The sequence below is a fragment of the Podarcis filfolensis genome, assembly GCF_964270895.1.
Source record: "Podarcis filfolensis genome assembly, chromosome: 7".
NCBI classification, from domain to species: domain Eukaryota; kingdom Metazoa; phylum Chordata; class Lepidosauria; order Squamata; family Lacertidae; genus Podarcis; species Podarcis filfolensis.
In genome coordinates, this window is record NC_139603.1 from 90,930,419 (window position 1) to 90,939,671 (window position 9,253).

Below are 9,253 nucleotides of genomic sequence, written 5' to 3' on the forward strand. Positions count from 1 at the left end.
GAAAGAAAATACGCTCCAAAGTATCCGGTTCCTGTTTACTACATTTGCAGAGACGCTCTGATTCTGGGAGAGCTAAATATCTTCCTCTTACTGTCATCGAGGGAAACATATTAAATCTGGCTAACATAAACAGCCTGCACAATTCATGATTCTTCAGATTTGCTCAGGACAGTTAAGGGTGGCCAGAAGCCCCTCGGGGGTCTGCATGAGGCATCATTTGTGCTCTCGACCAGCACACTTGGAACTGGCCACATTTATTTTGAAGGAGAAGCAGGGGCTCTCGCTGCTCCAACAGTTTCCTGCTGAAAACACAAAGCTCCCACACCTTTGAGGGCAGGTGGAGGGGGTGGGTTTTCCAGGCCCCCTTGTCTCCATAGACACATCCTCAAGGACATGCAAAGTCCTTAAAACTGCCCCCCCCCAGGCTGTGGGCTGGATCTTAAGAGCAGCATCCAGACCAGGCCTGTGCCTGGCCCTCCCAGCCCCCCCCCACCACCCAGGGGTGGGAGCAGAGGAAGGGGGTGTGGTGGGGGCGGACCACCCTGGGTGTCTTCGCTGAGGGGGGTGACATTTGGCTCGCCGACCGCCCATGACTCCCAAGCCTACCCTGTACTGTTGGGGTGTTGCAGGAATTTATATAAGGGTTGGAGGGGGGGGTTGCCCCTCCAGCAGATATCATGCACATGCAGCCCACTACCAAAACCAGCACAATCACTTGTCCCCACAAAACACTTCATGGCTTCTTCCTATCTATTCAAAGGACCTCTGCTGCACGATACCGAATGTAACAATTCACTGATAAATTTATCTCTGCTGGCCACTGGGAAACCCTCAGCTCCTCAGCAGCCCCTCTGCCTGAGGGATAATCCCTGGCCTCCTGATACCCGAGTGCCAGACAGGTAGCCATTCCAGAAATAACAAACCCAGATGAAGACAAAAGGGTGTGATGAACTTGGCTGGGAAACGTAAATATCTCTTTTGTTCCACTTGATGGGTGTTTGGTGGAGGGCAAGGGGAACCATGGGGCAGGGTCCAGGATGCTCAGATTATGGCCACCAGACCTCCCCTTTCGTGATGTATGAGTGATGTAGTGTTTGGGGGGGTGTAACGTGGGGATTGAGGTAAAGGGACCCCTGGCCGTTTGGTCCAGTCGTGGCCGACTCTGGGGTTGCGGCGCTCATCTCGCTTTACTGGCCGAGGGAGCCGGCGTACAGCTTCCGGGTCATGTGGCCAGCATGACTAAGCCGCTTCTGGCGAACCAGAGCAGCGCACAGAAACAGCAACATAGGGATTAGCAGCTAATAAAAGTTTGGGGGCTCTTTTGTTCTGGGCTTCCATCTTGTTCCACCTTGAGGCAGGTGGGAGTCCTGTTGCGACAGTCTTCAATCAAGACCAAGCCTACAGGCTGCTGTTTTGCTCTGGGATTCCTGGCTGGTGTCCTTGTTTTTTGTCCAAGGGAGCCCTCAGATTTCTCCGTTAACAGTTGGAAGGGGAGGAGCTGCGCTGCTTTGCTGGCATCATTCCCCCTTTCCCCCTTTGTTTTGACAGCTTGGGGTGGCTTGGGAGTCGCAGGCGGGCGGCACGCCGAATGTCCACCCTGGGTGGCTTGCTCCAGCCCCGACTGCAGGGCATGTGCACCGCTCTGGGCACCCGAGCAGTTTCCTGCCCCTGGGAGAGCGCCCTCCGTGCCCCGCCTCCCTCAGGAGTGCGCCTGCCCTGGGCAGTGTGGGCACATGCTCTTCCACTGCCCAGGGGAGCTGATTCAGAGGCTGGAGGTGGCTGTGAGGCCTTCCAGTTCCTCTGGTTTGCATTCCCCAGCTGCCTTGTAAAGGGGCCTCTTCATAAGGGGGGTGTTTACTTTAGAGGCTTGCACAGGCATTCTCCAAGACAGAGGTCTTTGTCCAGCAATCAGTCATTTCTCCGCATCCTCTGCCAGGTGCTCCTTTGTGAGGTTCAAAGGGGCTGGGGGGGGCAGCATTCCTTCCTTGCAGGTGGGATTTGCAAGGGCAGTTTCTGAGCAGAGCGGCCCACTCCGGGGCTTTGCTTTCATGCCTGGCCAGCAAATCTTTGAAAAGTTAACTTTCAAAAGACATGTCCTTCCTTTCGGCTCTTTTCGCCTTCGGATGTCACTGCAGTATAACTTTTTGTTTTGTTTTATTGTGTCACAGCCACTTTCTTGTTTAAAGAGTTTAAAACAACATACAGTCACAAAAATAAGGTGCATCCTAAAATGTACACCCCAGCTGTCAGAAAGCCACAGCAAAGGGTTGCATCTTCATCTTCCAGAAGCAGCCCCACATGACTTAGACTGGAGCCTTAGATCGGAAGTTTATCAGTGGTTGGTCAGGATTTGCGTCGTGTTGGAAAAAACGCCCGGGAAGGCTACCACCTTCCCAAGACACTGGGGCATCTCTCCGGTGGTCACTCTCTGGCTGTAAATCTTCCTCAGTCCAGAGAGACCGGTGATAAGTGACCCCTCCCTCCTGAGAGCACGCTCGTCTTCTGGAATCTCATAGCAGAAGAGTCAATTAGTAGCTCTAAAACTACTTTATTTACAGTCTGTATACAAGGACTCTATCAGCATGTCTGTGCTCTCTGAGCACCAGTACAGAAAAGCAACACACAGAAGTGAAACTAACTTCTCCAGCAGTAAACCTCCACAGTCCTGAGACTACCTCTGGTTACGCACTTAATTCGTTCTAGAGGTCCGTTCTTAACCTGAAACTGTTCTTAACCTGAAGCACCATTTTAGCTAACGGGGCCATGATTTCTGTTCTCATCCTGAAGCAAAGTTCTTAACCCGAGGTAATATTTCTGGGTTAGCGGAGTCTGTAACCTGAAGTGTCTGTAACCCGAGGTACCACTGTATAAACAACCATAGAGCTACTACTGAGCAGCTTGGGGAGATAAAAATCCTAACACGTCCTGCCTCTCTATAGCGAGAAATGCAAGGCGACCTGTTCTGTGATCGAGATACAAATCTACCTGGAGAGAAAGGCAGGCTGAGAGGGCCTGCCATTTTCCTATGGGTCATTTCATGGGCCTGGAGAGCACGAGGGCTGCCTCCCCAGCCTGCTTCCGGAGTCTGGCAGGCAGCGTGTGGGGAGGTAATGAAGGGGTTTGCGAGGCAGCAGTCACGGTGGCTGCAACGTGCCTCAACAGGCTTCCTTCTGCGTTTGTGGGATAGTATCTCCTGCTGCTGCCAAGAGCTCTGCTGGATCACGGAGGATGCTGCTGAAGGAGTGTGAGAAGAGTCTGCTGCAGCTGGATCAGGCCAAGGGGGACCCATCGTAGCGCAGCATCCTGTTCTCACATGCTCATGGAAAGCCTCTTCCCACCTGTGAGTCAGAGCAACAGGTGTTTGGACAAATAGGCCTTTCTCCTTTCCATGGAAAAGAGGGCTCTCGGTGGCTCCTAGCTGGAAGGATCCTGCAAAGGGCCCTGCATTTCAGGGGAGCCTGACGGCAGCTCTTGGGCTGCAAGCACTGGCTCTCTCCCTGCCTGCAAGCGTTGAGTCCCCGTGGCGCACCCGGCCGTGCAGAGGAGGCTGTGTTCCAGGCTTCCTGACAGGAATGAAGTCTGCCTGGACACGCTGACCTCTGCAGCCGACTGGGCCGTGACTATCTCCAGTTACTCAGCGATAAGGGAGCAAGACGTGCCTCACTTCACCCAAACAGGTTCTGCGGCCTCTAGAGGGATTTGCATGGACTGTTGGATTCAGGTGTAGCTGTTTCATGAGCAGTTGCACATTGGCAAGTTGATTTCCCGCTTTGCAAAAGTGAGAGCCTGACTTGGCCTTGCCTGGAGCGAGTCTATGAAGCTGGGAGGACTCTCACTGTGCTCAGCAACAACGGTCACCTCCAGCCTCTCCTGGGGGCTCCTCAAGCCTTTCCTTGCTTTGGGGAAGGGCCACAGCTCAGGGCGGGGCAGATGCGCTGCATGCGAAGGGTCTCCCCCAGGATTGCCCGGCAAGACTGGGAAGCACCTGAGAGGCACCAGCAGTTGGCAAAGACCAGCCTTCCTCCAGCTGAGGCTGTTGGGAGCCCAGAACACCAAGCAGTGGTCACCAGTGCTCCACCACTTTCATTCAGGTGGTCCACGGTATTTCTCTCGCAATAAAGCAGTGGTTTAAAGCAGTATACTTGGCCCAGTATAGTTGAAGGAGCAACTCCACCCACATAATTCAGCCTGGACACTGAAGTCCCTCTCCGAGGGTCTTCTGCTGGTACCCTCACTGCAATAAGTGAAGTTACAGTGAACCAGGCAGAGGGCCTTCTCAGTGGTGGCACCCGCCGTGTGAAATGCCCTCCCATCAGATGTCAAGGAGATAAAGAACTGCATAACTGAAGGAAGCTCTGTATCAGGAGGTTTTTAATGTTTGAGGTTTTACTATGTTTTTATATGTACTGTAAGTCACCCAGAGTGGCTGGGGAAACCCAGCCGGATGGGTGTGCTATTAAGAATAAAATTATTATTATTATTGGTTCCCGAAGTGGGTGGTAAAAAATGGGATTGCCTATCAGACTTTGAAAAGCTGATGCCACTGGATCAACTTCATCAGTTTTCTTGAATTGATTAAACCAACTAGTTTAATAATAATAATAATAAATGTGCAATTAATTGTTACTGTTTTGAATTCTCTTGTCTTATTATCTTCCTTAGTGGGCCGTGCAAACCTCTATTCTGAATACTGCTTTTTATAGGGTGCGTGGGCACTGGGGGTGGGCAAGGGAGCAGTGCCCCCCTCAAAGTTTGGGAATCACTGGCTTGAAGTGCCTTGCATGGCACATTCCGATGGCCGCAACAGGCAGACAAACCATTGTGTGGTTTCCCTGGACCCTCCGCAGTTTCCAAGTGGTCCAGTTGTAGTGGTGGGTGGAAACTGGTGGCACAGGCCTCCCTGAGCTGGATGGGCCCCTGCCCCAGATTGAGGCCAAAGAGGCTCCCGTGGGCATTGCCAACACCTAAATCAACTCCTGCCTTTGGCCAACACGCAGTCAAGGTCGCCTCAGCCTTCAGGGCAAAGGTGTATCTAAAGCTGCAAATGCTTTGTCAGTGAGAAAGTTTGCAAAATCCCCGACGCGCAATAAATCAGCTGGGAAGGGTGCACCCCAGGGGCAGAAACTTGCCTTGCAAGATGCCAGGGAGGAAATGCTCGGGTGGTCCAAGGTGAGGCACGCCAATAGGCACGGAGGAGAACATAGGTGCCAACTCCCTGGGTGCCCCAGCACCCACAAAATTCCCCATGAAGGGGCCAGTCACCCACAAATTCCATGGCACGGCACCCAGGGCCAAGCTGGCACTTCTGGAGGAGAGGACTATTGATGGCTGCCCGCCACAACGGCTGGGCTCTGCCCTCCCCAGCTGGAGACAGCGATGCTTCTGGAAAACAACGGAGGGGAGAGTGCTGCTCTTGTGCAGGATCCTGCCTGCTGGCTTCCCCTTGGGGCACCTGCTTGGCGGCACTGAGAAAAGGATGCCGGACTAGACGAGCCCTCCTTCGGCCTCATCCAGCAAGGCTCTTCTGATGTTCTTAGGACTGGCTGGTAGGTGGGGGCTGGCTCTGCTCCCACGGAGGCTCCCCGCCCCATTGCCAGGGGGGTGGACTGCAGCAGTGGCTCTGCCGGGATCAGCTCAGTTTTAGCCCCAGACTAAGGATGGCACTTTGTCAGGAAGCTGATCCTGGAAGGAAGAACAGCAAAAGAGGCTTGGACAACAGGAGTCAGCCTCTTTTCTTTTGGCCTTGGGCCCACCCCCGGCCGGCCGTCCATTGTCCTCCCTGGCTGAGGGCGGGTCAAAGGCCAGCTCAAGCAGGTGGGTGGCACCTGCCCAGGTGAGCCCTGCTATGCTGCAAACCCCGCCCACCTGTGGGGAAGGGAGGGCGGATATTGTCAAGAAGGTGCTCCTGGGAGGGAATCACCTTGTCTGGGGTTGGTCCTGTTGCAGGAATTTATGTATTGGTTGGGGGGGGGTGCCCCTCATGCACATGCAGCCCACTACCAAAATCAGCACAATCACTTTTGTGACTTTTGTGATTTGTCCCCACAAAACACTTTATCACAGTTTCTTCCTATCTATTCAAAGGGCCTCTGCTGCACAATACCAAATGATCAATGTCTCTATGTACTGGCTCACTGGGGAAACATCAGAAATTCATCTAGACATGTGAGCTCAGCTCCTCAGCAGCCCCTCTGCCTGAGGGATAATCCCTGGCATCCTGGTACCTGAGTGCCAGACAGGTAGCCATTCCAGAAATACCAAACCCAGATGAAGACAAAAGGGTGGGATTAGCTTGGCTGGGAAACAGGGAAATGTAAATATCTCTTTTGTTACACTTTATGGGTGTTTGGTGGAGGGCAAGGGGAACCATGGGGCAGGGTCCAGGATGCTCAGATTACTGCCCGCAGACCTCCCCTTTCAGGATGTAACCGTGATGTATTAGTGATGTAGTTGGGGGGGTGTAACATGGGGATTAGCAGCTAATAAAAGTTTGGGTTCTCTTTTGTGTGGGGCTTCCATCTTGTTCCACCTTGAGGCAGGTGGGAGTCCTGTCGCGACAGTCTTCAATAAAGACCAAGCCGACTGGCTGCTGTTTTGCTCTGGGATTCCTGGCTGGTGTCCTTGTTTTTTGTCCAAGGGAGCCCTCGGATTTCTCCGTTAACAGTCCTCCTGCCCACCCTGAAGACCCAGCTCCCTGGCTGCAAACCTGGAGCAGGACTGGCTGTGCAGGAGGAGGAGGGATGGAAGTGGTAGGAGAGAGGCAGCAGTTGATAAAAATGTGGCAGCCAGACTGGTGACTGGGAGCGGCTGCCAAGACCATATAACACCGGTCTTGAAAGACCTACACTGGCTCCCAGTTCGTTTCCGAGCACAATTCAAAGTGTTGGTGCTGACCTTTAAAGCCCTAAACAGCCTCGGTCCAGTATACCGTATTTTTCGCCCTATAGGGCACACCAGCCCATAGGGCGCACCTAGTTTTTTGGGGGGGAAATAAAAAAAAGCTTCCCCCGACCCCAGAACAGGCTGCTATCCGCAAGCCTAGGGTATCTGAAGGAGCGTCTCCACCCCCATCGTTCTGCCCGGACATGTAGGTCAAGCTCCGAGGGTCTTCTGGTGGTTCCCTCGCTACGAGAAGCCAAGTTACAGGGAACTAGGCAGAGGGCCTTCTTGGTGGTGGCGCCTGCCCTGTGGAACGGCCTCCCACCAGATGTCAAAGAGAACAACAACTACCAAACTTTTAGAAGACATCTGAAGGCAGCCCTGTTTAGGGAAGCTTTTAGTGTTTAATAGGTTATTGTATTTTAGTGTTTTGTTGGAAGCCGCCCAGAGTGGCTGGGGAAACCCAGCCAGATGGGCGGCGTATAAATAATAAATTATTACTATAATTATTATTAGGAGAAAGGGAAAGGCATGGAAGAGGAAGCTTCCGGAACAAGACGCCTCCTCCTGACAGTCCACAATCCTCATCTTGCCAAGTGCAGTGGGCGGTCCTGTTCTCTCTGCCTTGAAAATGGAGGCTCAGCCAGAGATTGGGTGGCCAGCCTCCCATCCAAGTTTGGCACTAGGGGGCTCCTGGTTGGTCCCGGCCAACAGCCCAGACAGGGCAAGATGCCTGCGGATCCCCTGGCCAGGCTCCCCTCCAGGACGAGGCAAGACCCTTTGGGACACCTCAACTAAATTAAATTAAATTAAATTAAACCGCAACTCAATTTAATAAGCAAATCCTTTCAAGCCTACTCAGAAGGAAGGCCGATCTTTTGACTGGGTGCATAGGAGTGTAATCACAGCACTGATGCGGAATGAAACCGGCTCAGTGGCCTTTAAAAATTAAATTGTAAAATGGCAAGACTTTGAAAACTACAAAACCCTTTTCATTAGGGAAATATGTTTCTTCAGTGTGTGAGAATCTGAGTTTATTCAAACATCGCCCAATGGAAGGGCCCACTCTGTATATAATATTGGGTTCACTGTCTTAATTATTCAGTGACTAAACTATTATTTTATTATTTAGTGATTAAATAACTGGAACATAATTAATCCTGCAGTATTCATAAGATAACCAGAAACAACAGTATAAGACCCTGGGCAGGGGCTTCTCAGTTCTAAGTGAATAAGAAGAGTCAACCCAGAGAAAGTTAAAAATCCCCATGTTTCCTCTGTTGTCACAGGAGATTGGTCTCCTTCTGCAAACGCCGATTGATGGCAAACAGGATTTCCGTCCTCCTGGCACTTCAAAGGGTGCATGGAGTTTTCCAGCTGTGACTGCGCTGTCTTCCCTGGGGAATTCCAGAGCAGAGACCTGAGGCTGCTCTGTCGCTGTGGGGAACTGCTTCTCATAGCAGCCCCTGACAGCCTGGGCTGGGAGTCAGTTAGGATGCAGCAGCTGCCTCTGCCACACAAGGCTCGGGCTCACTTGGTTTCTTGCTGAAGCGACTCAGAATTCTGCCCAGCCCGAGATCAGTGCCCACCTGGCAGGGGGTGCCCACATTTTGTTCTGGTTTCCAAATGTACCTGGGGGTCCTGAAAACGGTTGGCCCCCACCTAGGCCACAGGAATGATATCAGCACTGTCATGGCTGCTATTTGTTCATCTTTTTTATCCCCCTTTCCTTACAAGTGCTTCATGCAACTTTTCTCTCTTTCCTACCTGCTCTAGTCTGTGGGTGATGCCCTGCTCCGGGGATTCAGCAACTACCTGTTTGGCAGGTAGCTCACACTGCAATCCCGCACCTGTCTGCTCAGAACAAACCCCTCCAGCCATCCTTTTTGCAGAAGATTCCTCAGGATGTTATCGGAGCTCTTATATGAAAGGAAGCAGACCACCAACCAAGACAGTTTCACACCAGGAGTTTGAGCCGAAGGAAAATCTACGCAGGCAAGTTTTTCTCTCTGCAATGATTCCATGGGGGAAACCTGAAAGGTCTGAGAAGGACGTCCCCAGATATTGTGTGCTCAGTCCCACGATGCACGTACATCTCCTGAGAGATGCTTGTGAGAGGGCAAAATGCTGCACCCGCCCCCAGCTCTCCCCCCCAGTCCGCCTTCCAGCAGCCGGCAGCCCAGAGGTGCCAAGCAGCAGTGGGATTGCTGCATCCCTTCCTGCCCTGACCTGCACTCCTGGCGGAGTCACCAGACTCAACTCCTAGGCATGCCTCTGCTGCAGGTGATGGACCTTCTCCAGAAATCCTGGTTCATTTTGATTTTGGGCAAGTGGCAGAGAAGGTGATGCCAGGCAGGCATGGCGGAGGCAGGAA